General features: G+C 37.4%; 1 pseudogene; it reads left to right on the top strand.

The window, feature by feature from the left end:
* Positions 1-21,624, top strand: part of LOC107592044 (eukaryotic translation initiation factor 3 subunit H-B-like) — a 77,561-nt pseudogene that overhangs the window by 39,685 nt on the left and 16,252 nt on the right.

Genomic DNA, 21,624 nt, shown 5'->3' with positions numbered 1-21,624 from the left:
TTTTGATTGATGATTTAAGACTACTCTTATTGTCAAATTATCACTCAGAATTTACTGACGGTTCCCCAAACAGGGTTAATCTCTGGGAAGTGAAGGAGAAAAGGGAAAAGCAGAAGGAAAAGGAGAGCATTTCTATTCAGATTATGCCTATTATTTGGTGCTCAGGACGATAGTTATGCCCTAGTGTTTGTCTAGATGACTTGTGTAACAGGGTCATAAAAATTAGGGCACATGTTTGAAAATAAACATATCAAAAATAGAAATGTCTCTGGTTCCTTTTGAGGTTCAGAGAGAACATCAAAACAAAGGGGGCATAACATGTAAATGGATTTAAAATTAGCTGACTGCTATTATTAAAACAAGGTAATCAATCTGGTATTAGGGACAAATAGCAGCACTAGTGATTAGTGTGTTACTAAAAGCACCCAATAACTTAATAATTCTTCTCTAGATAGACAGTTAAGATGTAATTAAATTTAAATTTAATTAGCTAGTAACTAAGCAATAGCATTCAGGAAGGATACATCTATGATAGTTCAATTCGCTGAGACGAATTGAAGATTGAGAAACATAGAAAAAATCAGGAACCAGGGATTAGGTTAAATTAAAATTTCTTCACACTGTATACACACATGCTGTATTTAAAAGCTTCAATTAAAGAGTGCTAACCCCTAATTGTTAAAGCTATTTGGTAGCTTAGCCTAAGATGAAACTATGCTAAGTCGTGTTAGCTTAGCTGCTTCAGGTGGTTTGTTTACAACATGGCGTGTTGTGCTATGTGAAGTTAGCGCTTCCTGTGACAAGTTGTTGTCACGGTAGCCAATGCATGCCAGTGCAATTCGAGCAGTTAGGGTTAGGGTCTGCCTATTTCAAAAGAAGTGGCCCACAGTTTTAAAATGTGGTGCTTTTCGATCATAAGCCTGCATAAAACAGTATACAATCTCAAAGACAAAATACACGATGACAATAATATACACAATGACCTGAAGGATCATGTGTGTTCATTCAAAGAAAGGTTTTCCTATTAATTAATTAATTAGCAAAGAAAAGTCCATCCCTTGTGGATTTTCCTTATGGACAAGGCAGCGATTTTCCCCACCTAAATTCCAGGAGGTCGTAAATGTGTCTGGTGTCAGGGTTGCCATGGTAACCAGGGGGGGCCTGGTGGCAGACATCCTGGCATCCAGTTTATTGGGTGAGGGGACTGTGACGATTTGTTAATCTAATGAATAATTAATTTGTTAAATCAAATGAAAAATGGTGTGTCTGATTGGTCCAGACGCTACAAAGTATTAAAAAATGCATACAATAATATACACTTATTGATGTGATTATTCTTGTTTGCAGTATTTTTATCATTTGTGATTAGTTAGATTTTATAATTAGTTTAATGATTGTGAACACAAATTAGGGTAACCATAAAAATACAAATGAGTATTTAATGCATTAATATAACATCAAGAAAACTACGACGCTGAAAGAGTGTAAACAATGGTGGTCGATTCCTTTGCTATCCAAAGTCAAGGAATTTATTTTTTTTGGAGTTGATTCCCCATCAAACAATGATTGGGTGATTACATGAGAGATTATACTTTCAGTAAGTTTTTCTGATTCACTTTCATGTTTTTTTTTTGCATGTATAACTAGTAGTAAAGTGTAAATGTGAGGTCACAGAATTGACTTCTACCTCTCTCATTGTGGGCTCTGTTTATCAGATTAGACTTTGTACCCTTGGCCTCCTCGCGTCGGACGACATATTAGTTTGTTTTGCGCATGGGCGGGGGGGTTGTGCATGGGTGCATGAAGCGCTCACAGCGTGCCTCTGCAGCAGTTCCCGATCCCTGCACAAGTGTTATTCACATAGTGCCCAAATTGATGTCTCACCTCTTGCATTTGCGTGGCTTCGGCGAGAGTAAGGAGATGTCTAGGCCAAGGTGTTTGGCAGGCTTGGAATTTGAGCGTTTCAATGGATGCGCATGTCTGTGTCGGGAGATAAAGTTATCTGTGTCGGGCACACACTGGGTCGGCTCCATCCTTCACGCAGACTCCTGAGTGAAGAGCAACGCCGGAACTCTGTGTGGTAAAGTGGAGGTGGTGTGGTGCGGGATACTAAAAGGGTTTGTTTCGCACAGCAGCGACAAAGTGGATGAAAACGCTAATGCTGCTAATGACTCGCATCTTGCCCGACACCACCTTCTCATCCTCCTCCTCTGCATCCCCCGCTCCGTGCAGCTGGTAGACACGGCAACCGAGACAAAGGTGAGCGCCTGAGGGAGAATTGAGGACAAGAGGTGACGGTGTGAGTTTGGGATAATTGGAGTGATGCAGTGCCCTGTATGCTGGTTTCAAGTTGAAAAAGTTGTCTTAAAATGTTAAATAAATTTGCTAAATGTGACCTGCTCTATCATTTTGAGACGTTTTAACCTAGAAGTTTTCTTATTATCTAATTATTAAGTTTCTACTTCAGACGTCATCAATATATAATCATTTCAATAGTGGCTGTAATAAAGGTTTGAAAAAATGCCCTCTAAAGATTCCAGACTTTTTTTGGACAAAATTATTTATTTTATTGAAGGGCGTATTTATTATATCGTTGATATATTTAAAGAGATAGTCTAACCAAAAATGAAAATTCTGTCATTAATTACTCACCCTCATGTCGTTCCAAACCTGTAAGACCTTCATTCATCTTCAGAACACAAATTAAGGTATTTTTGATTAAATCCGAGAGCTTTCTGACTCTGACAACTGACACGTACCTGACCCTGAAACATCGTTAAAATAGTCCATGTGACATTAGTTTTTGGACAAAATTATTTATTTTATTGAAGGGCGTATTTATTATATCGTTGATATATTTAAAGAGATAGTCTAACCAAAAATGAAAATTCTGTCATTAATTACTCACCCTCATGTCGTTCCAAACCTGTAAGACCTTCATTCATCTTCAGAACACAAATTAAGATATTTTTGATTAAATCCGAGAGCTTTCTGACTCTGACAACTGACACGTACCTGACCCTGAAACATCGTTAAAATAGTCCATGTGACATTAATGGTTCAAACATAATGTTACGAAGCTATGAGAATACTTTTTGTGCGCAAAAAACCCCAAAAATATTCTAAAATTATTCTCATAACTTCTTAGCCGCTGATGTCATTTATTGTTTAAATTGCATGACAAAATTGCCATCTTGAAAGGCTTTGTGATTTTAAAAATACCAAACAAAAAAATTTATATTTATTTTTCTTGGTTTCAGTTGGCTCATTGCAACTTCCTGCTATGCTAGAGCGTGTCACATATAGTATGTAACTAGAAATGTGGCACCTAAATGTTAAACAATTATAGATCTGGTGATCAAGGAAACCATACAAGGTGTTAATTACATTATTGACATTTTGCATGTGCATATGAGGTCATTATCATATTGAATATGGCAACATCATGATCAAACCATGTTTGTGACATATGGTGCACCTGCTCTTGTAAAACAGCCTTATGCTTCTTGGTCGTTATATGATCATGAAGAGCATCATTGGATGAAATGACTTCCATGCCACAGCTGGCCTTACATTTAATGCCCTTGCATTTGCCACTTGACAACCGACATTGATGGTTCAAGGGCTTTTTTCAAAGGTAAACCCATTTGCTTTTGAGAAATTGGGGTGAAAGAAGATACAACAAACTGAAATGCTTTTCTCATCATTTTAGAGAGCTCCTTACCACAGGTTATGCTCAACCAAGGGTAAGGTTTCATTTGCAGGAAAATGAACAAGAAATTGCGATGCTCAAGTCAATACGGGCGTAGGATACAGAGTCCTGCCTCTCAGTTAAATGAGCCAATCATTTTTTCAAATAACCATATGGTTTTTCAGCTATAATGTGCATGGACATTAGATGGAGGAAACTGAAGCATTTATAAGTTTTAGCCTGATTTGTTCTAAAGAAACAATTTAATACCTTTGTTGCCAGCTTTTTGCTTTATTCCAGTTGAGTAAAATTTATGCTGCTTTGTAGGGATGTAACGATATCAAAATCTCACGATACGATAATACTGCGATATGAAGTCCACTATATGATATTTATTGCAATATTTAAAGCTGCAGTGCATAACTTTTTTTGTGTTCAAAATTTACAAAATTAATAGAATGAGTACATCATGAATCGTGCTTTTGGCTTATCCTGAATCACTATGGTACACCTATAATAAGTTTTTATATTCTGACTATTTCAGACTGGTACTGGTGGAACCGCTGCAGAGTAGCACAGTACCTGCATAATTCGTCATAGGCCGAGAGAAGTAGTTCCGGCTACAATGTTCTTCCGCAAGACGCACGCAGTTCTGTTTATTAACCGCTAGAGCACCAAAAGTTACTGACTGCAGCTTTAAAAAAATGTTTTTTTCATTTTCAAGTTAAATTATTTTATCTAATGCACTTTGAGAGTTCACAATTAAAGGGATAGTTCACCGAAACTGAATGATGTGTTTTTGTAAGAAAAATATCCATATTCAAAAATAATAAAAAAAATAATCACTTAAATCTAGCTTGCCCAAAACAAAAAAAACCTTCAAAGACATTTTATGTTAGAATAAGAAGTTTAAATATATTTTAAAAACTACACTTTTTGTCTGGAAGACCTATCGTTTCATATCGTCATGTGACCACGATAATATTGAGACAGCTTTGCTATCGCGATATCACTATATTGATAATCCCTATTGCTTTGTTTTTGGACCTACCACAGCCAGTACTGGTAATTGGAAACAACTAATTTATATTGTAGATGTGTTTCAGTTTCTGTAGTGTAAATCTATAAAGTGTGCATAGGTCATTGGTAGCTACAGTGTTTCATGTGGCTTAGCTCCTGAAACTGAACCTACAGTGTTGAAGGAGCTAATTAGCGTTAGCATAATAGCTTGTAAATGCTAGCTCTTTGGTAGAATCTCATAGCTTGACTTCATAATGAGCTACTAATAACCAATGCACTCATACAATGAAGAAAGATAAGAGCTCAAGATCCTAAAATTTCAAGAAATGTATACAGTTTTAATAATGTATAAACATTTGATCACAGTAACTCAAGCTGCAATGGTAGTAGCAGTTGAAATGGGCCTTATGCTATTCTGCCAGGGGATCGTTTGCGGAAAATGGGGATTTACAGGACTGTGTGGGTCTGTGATTCTGTCAAGACATTGCAGAGTTGAAGCTGCCAGAGCAGATGCTTCAACAGATGGAGTGTACAAACACTAGTCCATTTTTGGGTTGGTTTGTGGATCTAGGGCTTAATGTATTATGGTCTGTATGTGGAGAATTAGACTTGGTGCGCAGTAACTTGCATTGTTGTCTAACTAGATATTTCAAGACCAGAATCCTGATGAAAGTCAAAGACCAGATCCAGACCAACATGTTTTGAGACCAAGACCGCAGATCTTTTGAACTTTGCAGGGTACTTTCAGATTGACTACTCCAGTCCCTCGCAAAGTTTTTTTTATGAATCTTACATCAAATAAATCTTATCCACAACTAGTTTTGGGAATATTATTTTTTTTTTGGTAGTTCATGCGCTGTCCAAGACTTTTTTCAAGGCTTTAATAGCTTATTGCTTGTTCTGGGAACATTTGAGTGATTCCTGGCAATAACACGCCCTGTTTCTGGGGCACACTTGCTTCTACCCAACCCTAGTTTGTGTTCTCCAAGGGTACTTACTGACTTTGTTGGTCTTGTCTCATTGGCTGTACTCAATGTGAGTTGGCTGACTTGAAGGGCGCAGAGTTCTCCAAAGAAACGGGTTTATCGCCACAGGGGCCCCTCCCTGCCTTCCTCACCACAGGCCGTTCACTAGCATCGGAACACTGTGTGCTGTGTGTGATTCACGGTTTTATTTTTGTGGGACCCCTTGTGCCATAAAATAGGGCGTCTTTCTCTGCGCTTGACTAAGTGATGGATATGAGCTTCTCGCTGAGGCTCGCTTTGGTCATACGCGGCAAGACATCAGCACCAGGTTATCTCTTTAACATCGGGGAATCAGACATCCTTGATATGTCTCCCTTACAGCCTGGATCTCTTACGTTCCCATTTTAGTTGTTCTCTCTTTTTCCCCCCCCCTGCTGGTATCTTCTTAGGAATGCACTCTTTGTATTCATATTAGTTTTCGAAAAACTTTTCTGACATTTTCAAGACCGTTTAAATGACTCCATTTTTCAAGACAAAAAATTTAGGCTATAAATTTTTTACCAATGTCATGAATTTATTCATGTATAAATATGAGGAGACGCCACATGACATTTTACGGTCTGATCTAATCTTTTCTTGTCAAGAAAAGGTCAAATTATTTGATATTTAGCAACTTCATGACCTTGGTGCAGTCATAAAGGTTTGCAGGGGTGCTTCATGATATCATTTGGTGTTTTTCATTATTATTTTTTGTGCATGTTTCTACTTGTTGGTCATACCACATTTGCTTACCAGGAAAAAAAATCTAAATAAATAAAAATTAATACATGCTGATGAATTGATCAAAGTCACAGTAAAGGCATTTATAATATTACAAAATATTTGTATTTCAGGAATAAATGCTGTTCTTTCAAACTTTCTGTTCATCGAAAAATTTTGAAACAGCATTTTAAACAGCACAATTGGTTTTAACGTAGATAATAAGAAATGTTTCTTGAGCAGCAAATTAGCATATTAGAATTTCTGAAGGATCATGTGACACTGAAGTCTGAAGTAATGGCTGCTGAAAATTCAGCGTTGTTATCACAGAAATAAATTACATTTTAAAATATATTAAAACAGAAAACAGTTCAATATATTTCACAATATTACTATTTTTACTGTATTTTTGATAATATAAATTCATCCTTGTTGAGCATGTAATACTTTCTTACAAAAATACAAAAATAAATCAAATGACTGCAAACTTTTGATTGGCAGCGTATGAATTGTAGTTTGAATAAATTAATGGATAAGATAAAATTAACAATCTCATTGACCCAGGAAGCTGTAATCAATATCTGTCTGTAATATCAATATCTGTAATCAATAGCTGTCACATGTATATTTGCAGCATTTCTGCACATCTTTTTTGACTGATGCATCTCTTTATTGTTCTTTCCATCACAGTGCTTACACCCTTTGATTTATGAGTATGATCTTGAATCAAAATAATAAATATAACCAGATCAAAGAACAGGAGTAAAACAAGACAGTAAAGGGGATGTACGAACACACAGACAGCAGACACGCACCTCTTCCATTCGAGCTTACGGAGCCCACCAGGGAGGTGTCGATCTTCTTTAGCTTTCTTTCCTTCTCCATCTCTTCAGGGCAGAAGCAATGCCTTGCTGCTCAGTGGAAATATGATTGACAGATCGGCAGGAGCTTGTGATGTGGTGTCGATGATTCCTCTGGTGTAATTAGGAAGCAGGGACCATGGAGTAATGGAGAGAGAGACAGATACACCTCCTGCTTCCCGAGGGGCATAGCGTGCACCGAGGCGGTCAGATAGCTGAAGGGGTTACGACAGCTTAGTTCAGCTTGCCTAGCAGAGAGAAAGGCCTCAGGACATGATGCTATTAAGCGTTGGGATGTATTGACAATGTGTCTTTGTTGAGAGACATGTACGGGCCGTGTCAAGCTTAAGACCTTAGCCAAACAGCCAGGAATGTCTCCTATTTGATTTAGATTCAATTTATGCCGTATTTTATGAATTATGGAAACCAGTAGCAGGCTTGTTTATTTTATTTGCCCTGCTGATTACTTGCTTGTTTGTGTGTTTACATGTGTGTGTCGGTGATTGCCTGCAGATCATGCAGATTTACAAGTAGAGGTTCTGATTTATTTAGGACATGACCAGAAAAAGTGCTTACGTTAGATGGCGCCATAGCTCTTTAGCTAAACACCAGCTTTCTATGATGCCACTGTGCTTTTTTTAAAGCATGAATAGTGTCTTTAATGCTTCACATCCTTAAGTTTAGATCAGTACAAAGTGCAAGTATGACTTCAGGCTTGACAGGTCTGCTATTTCTGCTGCTGAAATTTCTTATCAAAAGGACGAACATAGAAGAACATATTAGACCGTCAATGCATAATGGCTGGTGTGACGTTAGCTGTGGAATTGTAGGCTTAAGAGACCGGAGAAGTGTGTGACGAAAACGAAAGGTCAAGGTTTTTTTTATCTCTGAGGATATATTCATTACTGGTGTAGCCATTTTGAAGTCAGTATAAGCGAAAGTTTATAGTATAGAATCAGAAACCCATGCCTGTTAATTCTAATGAGTTTGTGACATTGTATAGTCTCATATGAAAGAGTATATGAACCTGATTTATGATGTTCATTATTAAACAGCTCATATACTGTATATCCCTCTGAAACAAAAAAAAGTCAGCATAGGTTGCAGAAATAAGGACAATTTTTTGTGTTCTAGAGAATAAAGTAAGTTTTAAACGACAAGAGAGGATGTAATTGATGGCAGGATTTTCTACAGATAAACAATTTATTGACAACGTACTGGTTACTATTATTAGATGTTTTTTAATGTATTGCTATGTTTTTGCATTAAGCTAAGTTATTTTTAAAATCTCTACGAATTTAGTAACACTGTTAAATGTAATCTTTAGCTTATCCCAAAATAATTATCAGTTTATTTTTTAAGAGAAATACTTAAAATATATATAATAAATAATTTTCTTCAGTAAGCAAGCATTAAATTGATTAATACATGACATTATAGTCTAAGTTTAATGTTAAAAATCATTTTAAAGTAATTACTTTTCTTTTGAACTTTCTATTCATTAAAGAATTAACAAAAAATGTATGATGGTTTTTACAAAAATATTAAGCAGAAATTTTTTTTAACACACACATTTTTAACAAATGAAAAAAATTAAAGCACCAAATCAGCAAGTTTTTACTGTATTTTTGATTAAATAAATGCAGCTTTTGTGAGACTTAAAACTAAATGTTAAAAATCTTACCAACCTCAAACTTTTGAACTGTAATAATTTTTTTTTAATTTGTGGTATTTTATATGTATTTTCATTTTTTATTTATTTAGACAAAGTATAGAATTTTACTGTGCATGGGTTATTTATTAGTTACCGGCAATATTATGAAAATAATACTAGTATTCATTGAATTTTCATTTTGGGTGACCTACCACTTTAAGTGTGCTGAGATCTTGAATTCGCATGCCTTTCGGGGAAGTAGATCTTCACACATTTTTCTGGGCTATCCTACCCTGTCGCAGAGACCTGACAAGCTGTCACTGTCTGAATTTATCTAACAAGTCTGTGAGACAGGAGCCTTGTATCAGAAGAAGGGGGGAAAGAAATGAAGTAAAGGACCAAGAGATCGAGACGGGTGCATAGACGGAACAAGAGTGAGATGGCGCCTCTCATTAGCACTCCAGGTGCTGAGCTGTAGCATCGCGAGCCACTGCCCCAGGTTTCAGCGTGTGGAGAAATAGCATCGACTTTCCTGCAGATGACATGTGTCACCTTTGATCCTGTCCTTATTTATCCAGGACACAATAAAGGAACACATCTGTATGAAGAAAAAAAATACACTAGTTCTGTAGTGGCCAGGTTCATTTTGCACGTTTTATTCAGCCAATAAATGTTTAAATAATCATCATTGTTCATTTGTTGATAATCAGTGAATAATTATCACCAATTCTATTTTATAGAGGAAAAACAGGTTAATTTTGCACATTCTGAACATTTTATTCAGCCAGTAAATCTTTTAATGAAAATTATTCATTTGTTGATAATCATTGAATATTTATCATCAATTATCATTGCAAATGTTCGATTTTATTGAAAAAAAAATGGTTATTTTGCACATTTTGAACATTTCATCCATCCAGTAAATGTTATATTTATAATTATTATGCATTTGTTAGTCATTGAATTTCTATCACTAATTATCATTCAAAATGTCCTATTTTATTAAAAAATGAATAGCTTCTTGACTTACAAATTTTGACGACATGATACTGTTCATTAGTATCTAAAATAAAATGCATTTAAGCCTATCCCAGAATGACTGTGGTCCCTGTCCCGAATGCCGCACTTGATGTGGATTTGCGGCCATGGGGTGTCCCGTTTGACATTTTAAGGTGCTCACGAATGGCACAATGTGCCCTTTTGCATTGGTGTGGTCATCACAGCGGACAATTACCCAGTAGGCCATGTTACAAAGTGTAGACTCTGCTGCCATTTGGGATGGGGCCTATGTGAGCTGAGCCTTTCCATAAACCAGTGGCCCCAGTGTCTCACTGAGCTGATTAGCACAACACAGGCCTGTTTTTAATATATATACGCCTTTACGCCCGTCCTCTGCATGGCACTGAAGGATTGAGGAAAAAAGTCACATGGGGTGAGCTGTCGTGTTGAGTCATTATTATTAGAATTAAATTTAGTTTGAGGTTGTGTTAAGGTTACTTTTAGATGACTACAGTTGTAAATGATATGAGACTGTTCCTGTAAAAGTAGGATTCTGGGATGGAAAGTACTTTTTGGTTTCCTTTTGGTTAATTTGGATACAAAACATATGAACAAAAATTATACTTTACATTTTTCGGAAGTAAATCACCACCATAATATAACGCCAGGGTGTTTCTGTTGGATTACTAACATGTTTTGAGTGGTTTTTAATCATGTTGCTAGTATGTTGAGTGGTTGTTTGCACACCCTAACGTTGAGAATGTCATAGGGATATGCTGGTATCAAGTTTTCATGTTGCGATTAATTGCTAATGCTTTTATCATGGTATACAGTATTATCACAATATTGAAATTTAGTTGCAAAAAGGTGTTGTCATAATACAGTATAACAGGTTTAATAGCTTTTTTCTTATAACAAAAATAACTGAACATTTAAATACAATAAAGCAATCCACAAAAAATGTATAAAGTTAAATTTTTTTACACAGATTAAAGTGCAGAAGAGTTATAAAGACCAATAGGTATCACTTTACAATAAGATCTCATTAGTTAACCTTAGTTAATGCATTAACATTAACAATGAGCAATAGCTACATTTGCTTAGTTCATGTTGGCTCGGGTTCATTAAATAACACAGTTGCAACTTTTGATTTTAACAATGTGTTATTAACTATTGGAATTACCTAAGATTAATGAATGTTTAGATGATTTTTTTTATTTATTTGGAGTTTGAAGCCCTAATGAAGCCCTAATGTAAAGTGTGACCGAACAATAAAGAATCAAAACACTTTCAAACAATATCTTGGGAGTTTTGTAGTCCAGATTAAAATGTAAAAAAGTTTTAAAATAAATAGCCTATTTAGTCTAAATATTTAAGTAGCCTATTTGGTGCTGTGATGAACACCTTTTTAAGTGTGGAATGGCTTTTTAAAAATAATTTAAATACGTTTAAGAAACAGAAAGTAGCGCAGCTGCTTTGTTTATGGGGTTTCCGGGGGAATGGCCGCATTTGTGTTGTTCAGCGCCATCTGTTGTCAGAGAGTGAAAGTGCACTTTCATTCAGAGCATCTCTCACGCATTCCGCTATGCGCTTCTCATCCATGCTTGTTTACAACAGTGCGCTCACGCGTCTTTGAAGCAGCTTACAGCGGTGTTGTGCATTTATCCAGTTGATGTGAAAAGTATTCTTAAAATGCATTCAAAATTCTGAATAATTTGTAATTAATAATTATTCTTTGTATTTTGAAGTGCCCACGATAACAATGCCGTGCATATTCATTATCGTGATATATCGAATACCAAATACCGGCACATGTCTAGAATATCATATTCATAGTTTTATGGTTTTCTAGGTGAAAATTGTTAGTCCAGTTGCTTGGAATATAGCACATTTCTCTGTAACAAGCCGCATGATTCAAGTACAGACAAAAGCAATGGCTATTATATTTACACAACCCAAAATACACTCTGCCTTACTACTTTGACCTTGAGGTGATAAAGAGTGATGATGATGTTGTACTGTTTAATTTGACGCCTTTGATCATTTCTTTTTTGGTACTACTTTAACATTAGCATTTTGAAATCGAGGCGCCAACATTGCTGTGCAGATCTGCCATTTTTAGGCCTCCTTGTTTTTCTGCTTGTAACCCACAACATTTGAAGTGTCCACAGAAGAAGTCAAAAAGTTAATGCGAGGTCTCGGATCGTGCAAAAAAAAAATCTTCCATGCAAAAAAATCTGGTGGGTTTGGCCTTGTTTTTATATAATTTTTTGGGGTGGTGTTTTTTCCGTATGAAAATCCATTTAATTACAGGATGCCATCAGCAAGACTCTCATTATCTTGTTTTTTGTGTTGTTGTTTCAAGTGTTTTAGGGGGTTTGGGTTTGTTCGTTTTGTCTCTCTTTTTCTTTTTACATCTTTTCTGTTCCCCCCCTTTATTCTCATGCAACTCATTTGTCCTTGCAAAATCTGGTTTGTGGTTTAAAAACTGTGCCGTGTACTGGAATGCACACATTTTTCACTGCTTTTGAAGTCCGTTTTGTATCCACTCTAAAAGAGCCATTTGTTTTCGTCCCCTCCAACCCTCTTTTCTCACACATTTCCTTTTAGAGATGTTTTCCCCCCCAAAGGATCAACCATTTGATTAGTTTCAATTTCTTTTGAGTTACTGTTGCCTTCCATCCTACGGCTAGTCTTCATATCGCAGATGTTTTCTCATGAGAGCGGACCACTTCTCATGTAATGTACCTTATGAGACACTCTGACTGTTTGAATAAAAAGAAGACCCTTGTTATGTTCATCCTCGACATGTTTCCTCTGTTAATAATCCTGCTATCTCCCTTTTGCATTCGGGATAAAACCGAATGGCCTTTGAATTGTCAGAGGGGGTATTTTCGGGACATCAGGATTCTGGCTTGGCACACGAGAGTGGATATTGTTGTCCAGCTAAGCTGAGGAGTAAATGTGTCTGTGTTCGTACATTTATCGCTGTCTGTAGTACCAAATCTGGCCGTGTTTGGGTCGAAGTTTCCAGGGTTGACAGGAAGCCCAGTGCTCCGTAAGTGCACTCTGCTGAAGTGCATGTCTGTCCTGAAAGTTTGTGTACTTGCACAGATATTCCTGTGATCATACTGTACACTAGGGATGGACAAATATGAGTTTTCTTAGCCCTCTACATCATGCCCTTTGCAAGAGAATTTTAAGACTCTTGGGCTCGGCCAATATATCAGCTTGTCAATATCTTCTTTTTAGGAACATTGACCTATTGTGCAGCTTCTTTAAGGTTTTTTTACACTCACTTTGTTGATCATTCGGTCACGTATAAGCTGTAGAGTTTAATTACAGAGCGTAACTTTTTCTTCCAGACAGAAATGTAATGTTAAATATCAATTCACTAAGCTACAGTAGTAAACAGTGCTAATTGGCTATAGATACAGTGAGATTGGACTGCTAACAGAGGTCTTGAATGTCCAGGACTTAGAATCCATTTAATTTAAGCATTAAAACCCCTATCAAGGTTGTCTGAGTTCTGTCAGAGAGGGTTTTTGCTCATAAGCTTATGGTGCATATGCTAGAAAAGAAAAGGATGTGTTTTTACAAAACTGTGTTTTTACACTGAAGCACAGACGATTTATACACTGGGCATGAACAGACTGCTATTTAATCATTTGTGGATTCAAATAAGATTACCTTGATCTTACTTTGGTTGTCCTCAGTTATCCTAACTTTATCCTAAAATTCTTCTGAATATTAAGGCATCCAGATGCTATTGTGCTGAATTGTGAATATAGGTTTTTAAAGTTTTGAGTTTAACAGGATATTGATGCTGTTTTTTTTTCATATGGTTGAAGCATTCAGGTGACCACAGGAAGTCATATATATATATATATATATATAATTATTATTGTTATTATTATCTTGTTTTAAGCATTTAGGCTGTTTTACTGCAAAACAAAGGCAAATATATCAATTAAGAAACCCTGCGTCTCAATGTTCATACTATCCATCTTAAATAGTATGTGAGATTAGCAGTTTGACCCTGCCTGCTTCATGACCATGTCTCTGTCTTCTCCACATTAAAAGCTTTGCGAATGGATCCGCACGTCTCATCAGCCCTGTAACAAAAAGTCCCCGGATGGTCTACTATTTCAGAGGACGATTTTTGAAGTGTGGATCTGTGCACACTCTAATGGCTAAAATTGCCCACAATCAATTGCGCTTTGGTGAAGTATTCGGTCCAGAACTACAAACACGAATAAAACGCGTTAGAAAATCTACAAACGTGGCGGATGCGCGCGATCGACGGTTCGGTAGAGAGGTTTACAAAAAGGGGTTTGAGTTACTAATAATCAACATTTTAACCTGGTAAAAAATATATTTATTTATTGTTATCCATGTTATATTTCATCTGCAACAGCAATGTGAACTTTTATAAACATCCATTTGGTTGTTAACTTTTAAATGCATCATTATGCAGAACATATGAGCAGAGTTCTCGGCATGAAAGACCCGCGACTGGCAGATCAATGTGCTACTTCTTTTCTCTCCAGTACGGTAGGAAGTTAAATGAAATGCAATGTGGAGGATGTTAACTGTGACAAGATGATTGACAGACCAGTTTACAGTGACAGGGTGCGTGTATATCTATGCAACAGAGCATCCATTAAAGACGCATACCACGTAATGGTATGTCCCAAAGCTTGCCTACTCTTCTACTACACACTCAAAAGTGTGTACTTTTTCTTCACCAAAAGAGTACATACTTTAAGGGTGTAGTATAAGTAGGCACATTGAGACGCAGCAAAAGAGTCTTTTTTTTGCAATGTAATAACCAAACATTATATTAGTTTTTTTGTTTTATTAGTGTGTGTGTGTGTGTGTGTGTATAATTAAGTGTTCTTTAATTTTCTAGCATTTATTTTTGCCTAATGATTTTCAAATTTATAGCAATTGTGTATTGTTCAAAATATCATCATCTTCAATTAAGAAATATAGATCTTCACAGCTAAAATATCATATTGGTTGAATATTAGATTCAACCCAGGTTCCAGGGCAGGCGAATTATTACCCTTAACAGCTTTTTAACTGACAATGAAACAAAGCGGGCATGATTTTATCTGTAAAACATTTTCCCTCTCAAGGCACTTTGCATGTCCTTGTTGTTTGTTGTGACCGACCTATTCTTCAGGTGAAGAGCTGCTCAGAGCTGCTCATAATGAGAGGGACAATAATCGTCAAGCATAATGTGCAATTGAGAAATCACAACATCACGCCTCATCATGCCTACCCTGATGCCATTTCTCTCTCTTTTCTCTTGTAGTCCAGTATCAGATGGAGATGATGAGAAGTTTGCGCCATGTAAGCATTGATCATCTTCACGTGGTTGATACCAGTCAACTTTCTACGGTTCTTTTGTCACCCGGGCCCTTCTGGACTCTCAGTTCAGCTACCAGCACGCCATCGAAGAGTCAGTTGTGCTTATATATGGTAGGTTTCTCTCACACTTTTTTTTGTCTCCAAGTCAATGATTTCAGCTATTTCAAAGGTCCTACAACAGCAGAAGAACCAAAACCCACAATAGCACTGACCTAGCAATAAATAATAATTAAGTAATATTATAATTGAATATTATAAATAATAAAGACTATTCCTACATGTTTCCAATGATATTGTTTTATTATCCACAGAAAGCACATTTTCTTTTTCCCAGTTTGTCACCTAAAACCACATAAACGTCCACAGAAACGTAATATTTCTATTTCAGCGGGGAAAAAAATTCGGTAACTTTATTTTAGGGTCTCTTAACTAGTTGCTTATTAGCATGCATATTACTAGAATATTAGCCATGTATTAGTACTAATTAAGCACATATAAATGCCTTATTCTACATGGCCTTGTTCTACATCGCTAATCCTACCCAATACCTAAACTTAATAACTACCTTACTAATTATTAATAAACAGCAAACTATGAATTTATTAAGGGAAAAGTCATAGTTAATAGTGAATAAGTGTTTCCCTATTCTAAAGTGTTACCAAAAATTATATTTCAAATAAATGGTATTCTTTTAAGCTTTTTATTGACCAATCAGTCTTGAAAATGTATCACAATTTCCACGCAAATATTAAGCAGCACACAGTATGATTTTTCCATCCAGCTAGGTTCTTCTACAATTACCTCATCAACTTCGGTCAGAAATCTTGGTGTAACTTTTGATAACCAGCTGACCTTCAAAGACCACATTGCAAAGACCGCTCGATCTTGCAGGTTTGCATTGCACAACATCAGAAAGATCAGGCCCTTTCTAACGGAGCATGCTGCACAACTTCTTGTCCAGGCCCTTGTCATCTCTAGGCTGGACTACTGCAATGCTCTTCTGGCTGGACTCCCATCAAGCACAATCAAACCTCTACAAATGATTCAGAATGCAGCGGCACGACTGGTCTTCAACGAGCCCAAAAGAGCCCATGTTACACCTCTCTTCATCTCCTTGCACTGGCTACCGGTTGCGGCCCGAATCAAGTTCAAGACATTGATGCTTCCATATAGAACAGCCACAGGCTCAGCACCCGCCTACTTCCACTCACTACTACGAATTTACACCCCCTCCAGAAGTCTGAGATCCGCTAGTGAGCGACGCCTCCTGGTACCATCACAGAGAGGCTCAAAATCACTTTCCAGAACATTCTCATTCACCACTCCTGGCTGGTGGAACGATCTTCCCACCCCTATCCGGAATGCTGAATCCCTGACAATTTTCAAGCGACAGCTGAAAACTCATCTCTTTCGAAGCTACTTGACTTCATTATAAAAAATAAAAAAAAAAGTTTCTCTCTCTTTATTTATTCCTTCTCTTTCTAGCTTGTACTTATTTGAACAATGTCTAAGAACTTGGTATTACAACCACTTATTGTGTCTGTTTGCCTCTTTAAGAAGAATCGCTTTATGTATCCCCCAATTGTAAGTCGCTTTGGATAAAAGCGTCTGCTAAATGACTAAATGTAAATGTAAAACTGTTTTCAACATTTGCAATAACAAGAAATGTTTCTTGAGCCCCAAATCTGTCAACAAAATATAATTAATTTCTGAAGAATCATGTGTTGCTGAAACAAAGGTATTTTCTTAGTGATATTACATATAAACAGTTGTGAAAAGTAAAAAAAAAAACACATTTGAAATGAGAGAGACTCAAATTTGATTTCTACTAACATTTGTGACCCTGGAGCACAAAACCAGTCATAAGTAGCACCGGTTATATTTGTAGCAATAGCCAAAAATATATTGCATGTGTCAAAATTATCGGTTTTTCTTTTATGCCACAAATCATTAGGATATTAAATAAAGATCATGTTCCATGAAGCTATTTTGTAATTTCCTACCATAAATATATAAAAACTAAATTTTTTATGAGTAATATGCATTGCTAAGAACTTCATTTGGACAACTTTAAAGGCATTTTTCTCAATATTTTGAAATAGTTGTATCTCGGCCAAATATTGTCCTATCCTAACAAACCATACATCAATTGAAAGCTTATTATTCAGCTTTCAGATTATGTATAAATCTCAATTAAAAATTTTGTGGTCCAGGGTCACATTTTACAAACATTCAAAAAATGCCATGTCTACATTTCTAAGAATTTAATGACCAAAATTTTGCAATTCATGATTATGGTTAAGGTTAATCCTGTTATGGTGGACATGAATAAGCTGGTTATATTTACTGTCCGAATTCTGAAATGACTAAAAATGTTAAGAACTTTTCCAGTATTTCCAGAAAACATTTTGGTTTATTCGGATTATGCTGATTACATGTGTATATATAAATATTCCAATGACTGTGAAGCATGTAAATATCTTCTGAATAAAAGGCGTAACCAGAAAATTGACCTTAATGGGAAAATTATGTGTATATACAATATAAACATGGTGTCTGAGGTATTTAGCTGTCCTTTCTGGTATCACCTTGCTCTTTGCTTTTTTTCCTCTGGACTTCCCTTTCTCTATTTCTGTTGTTCATGCTTGCACGTGCACACACACACACACACGCACACACACACAGAGCAGCATGTTTCAGCACCCCTCACCCAAACACACACTTCTTTCCTACTGCACTGCTTTGCTCTACCACTTTCCCTTCTCTCTCTCTCCGTCTCTCTACCCCATCGTTTCTTGGCTGTGGACAGCATTCCCCCCTTGTGTAAACAGGAGGCTGGTGTGCGTAGCGGGCCCGGCAGCAGCCTCGTCTAGACAGGGTTTCCTCCCTTCTGTTTATTTAGCCTGCTATCGCAGAGCTGATGTGTACCTTCAGGAGTGGATTCAGGACCCGGACACCCCCTCATCCACCGGCACAGACGCCACCCATCCCAGATGTCGATGGGCCGATGGCGGCACGAGGGCAGTGGAATCGTCAGACAAGCTGCATTAACAACAGATCTGTTTCCCTGAACTCACACAAACAAATGTTGTACACCCCCACTCGCCCACCTAACTGGGACAGCAGTGTCGTAAACGCGCTCTGATTCCAGTGCGGATTTGGATGAAAACGTAAACATAAAACTTTGACTGTTCTTCGCACCCCTCCTTCATTCACGCCCCCTATCCGTTTCTCTGTCTCGTCGTCCACGCTGTCTGTAACTTTCCTCAGACTTTCCCCTCAGGCCAGATGTGGATCCCTATCAGAGTGTTTGTTCAGTCTCCTCCTTGTGGTGGCAAGCAGGCGCTCCTCACTAAAAATATATCAGACACCTAGCAGCTGCCAGAAACCCCACCCTGCACCAAACGCACTCTCCACATGAACAGTGAAAGCATTCAGAGGGCCAATGGGTCCACAAACTGTGAGACTTGATAGACATGGTTTCATATGCGACTAACTGAATCTTACCTGTGTTTAAGCAGATCTTGAGATCTCCTTGAGTTGTTTTAGATTGTCATTTGGGAAGTTTCAAGACAGTTTGAAAAGACAGACGATCATCTTTCCACAGTGTCTAAATGCATTTAATATCAGAAAAGAACCGTGCTATAAATCCTGTCTTTGGATAATGGATAACGGGCAGAGCTCACTGTGATTTTCTGGATTTTTTTTTCTCATTTTGTCTCTCATAGTTGAGGTATACCTATGATGAAAATTACAGGCCTCTCTCATCTTTTTAAGTGTGAGAACTTGCACAATTGGTGGCTGACTAAATACTTTTTTGCCCCACTGTGTACACACACACAGTGTGTGCATAATTATTATGTAAGTTGATGTTCTGGTCATATTTTTTTTCCAAGCACATTTGACCAATTCTCAACCATATTGATCTTAATAAGTACCAATAAGTTTATATTTAATAATTTATAAGTGATATATAATTAACAAGGACTGGAATTCCTTGTAATTTGGCTTGAGATATTCTCTTATAATTCTGATCTGAAAAAAAATGCATCAAAACAAAAACTGCCTTTTGAAATCAGTTGACTAATCAGCCTAGAGTGCTTGTCTAATGGAGCGATTAGTAATGGAGAAGAGTTGAAATCATCCAATCATTTAACTAGAGTGATCTGTTCACATAGTGCCTTTCACTCCCACATTGCAGGAGACTCGATCACAAGCAGATCCTAATGAGGGGGATAAAGTCAAAAACTGATTGAGAATGATTGGGAGGAAGTAGAAAGGGGGTTCAAAAGAAAGGTAGTGAAAGTAAGCAAATTAGTGATGTTTTGTCTTTATACATAATGAGCAAGGACCTTTTGTCTGTTGATTGGCTTCTGTTGATTTCAGTGTCATGCTGGGTGGCCCTGCCCACTGTGAAATCTGATTGGGCCATAATCCTGCTCCTCCAAATTGGCCATGATTATGTCAAATCGCACAGCTGTTTCACTTTCAATATGGCCTGAAAAATTGCTTGAAACTTGACGTATTGTGCCTAGTTAGGCCACAGTGTTAGCTTGCTGTTATCAAAAATGTGATGTCAAATCTCTGACAGGGGTCACTTCCAGATTCTGAAAGTGGATCAATGACAATGAAAATCTCTTTTCTGTGTGTGCAGGCTGAAGAAGGCTAGTGTGGGTAATGAGAACATGTTCGAGGAGGTGCCCATTGTCATCAAGAACTCTCATCTCATCAACGTTCTGCTGTGGTAGCTGGAGGACAAATCCACTGCTGCAGACAAACACGAGCTCTTGAACCTTTCCAGCAGGTCTGACCACACACACATGCATTACTATACAAGTGCAGTATTTCCTAATGCAAATGAGGACATGTGTAAATTTATACTAGTGCTGAGATATCCCTAATGATGCTTGCTCACATTAGCAGTAGCTTATCTCTGATGAGGACTAATGAAGAGGTCATTGCCGCCCAGGTGATTTGCTCCAAAAGGACGTCTGCTTTTAATGGCTTTCATGCTAGACTATCTAAATAAAAGGATTTTGCTAACAGTGAAACTGTTCATTAGACAGTCCTCAGACTTTTTACCTCTTGAACTTGAAGTGAACATTCAAATATGACAGTTCATAAGCAGCTTTACTCCTCATTCTGACAGAAGCTAGACATCTCCTAACTTTATCTGACAGAACAAATGTGGGGATTAATTTAAAGACACTTTCTAGGAAGGGTTTTTACCATGCACTAAAACCCTCTCTGTTTCTAAATTCATCCCTTTTTAAGCACCACCGTCACCAAAACGTCAGTTCTGCAGCACATGCTCTGTCTTCAACAATAACATCTAAAAACATTTGCTGGCGGCTATTAAATCATGTTTTGCCATTCCTGCTTTTAAGAGTACTCCATTGGTTTCAGTTTGTGTTTGTGAGGACTGTGATTCAGTAAGATTTACTTTAAAGGGGTCATGAACTGCCTTTGTTTTTTATTTTATACTGTTCCCTGAGGTCAACATATCAGCCTAGATAGTCAGGATTTTTACATCAAAAAACATCATAATTTAGAAGTAAGACTCGGAAGTAAATGCCCACTGCTACGATTTACTGACAATTATGTATGTTTGACAGCATACTTCACAGATGGACATTGCTGTGATTTAGGTTCAGTACATATCAAACGATCTGTAATAACAGACAAAGCAGAAGTGATCGTGTGATAAAAACAGTTAGTCACACTTGTGTGGCGCTACTTCGGATCCAATATAGTCGGCACAGCATCGTCTTTTAGTTTCAATCTTTCTGAAAATCCTGCGTCAAATTGTGCCTTGTCCATAAACAAATCCACGGTAAAATGAAGAGAACAAAGGCCAAGTTCTTAATGACGCGTTCTGGAACTTTATTAAAAATAAAGTTCATCAAATAAAGTTTATCATTTGGTTTCTGCGTAGACCTGCCTTTGCCGCTCTTGCCATTTACCTACAGCAGTATGTGTGCGAATCGGTGGGCGGGGCTAAACAGCCAGTAAAGTAGGATCGGTTGGCAGGGCTAAACAGCCAGTAACATAGGATCGGTTGGCGGGGCTAAACAGCCAGTAACGTAGGATCGGTTGGCGGGGCTAAACAGCCAGTAACGTAGGATCGGTTGGCGGGGCTAAACAGCCAGTAACGTAGGATCGGTTGGCGGGGCTAAACAGCCAGTAACGTAGGATCGGTTGGCGGGGCTAAACAGCCAGTAACGTAGGATCGGTTGGCGGGGCTAAACAGCCAGTAACGTAGGATTGGTTGGCGGGGCTAAACAGCCAGTAACGTAGGAT

The sequence above is a fragment of the Sinocyclocheilus grahami genome, unplaced genomic scaffold (genome assembly GCF_001515645.1).
Source record: "Sinocyclocheilus grahami isolate Dianchi unplaced genomic scaffold, SAMN03320097.WGS_v1.1 scaffold149.1, whole genome shotgun sequence".
NCBI classification, from domain to species: Eukaryota; Metazoa; Chordata; class Actinopteri; order Cypriniformes; family Cyprinidae; genus Sinocyclocheilus; species Sinocyclocheilus grahami.
This window is presented reverse-complemented; position numbering and strand designations above follow the sequence as displayed.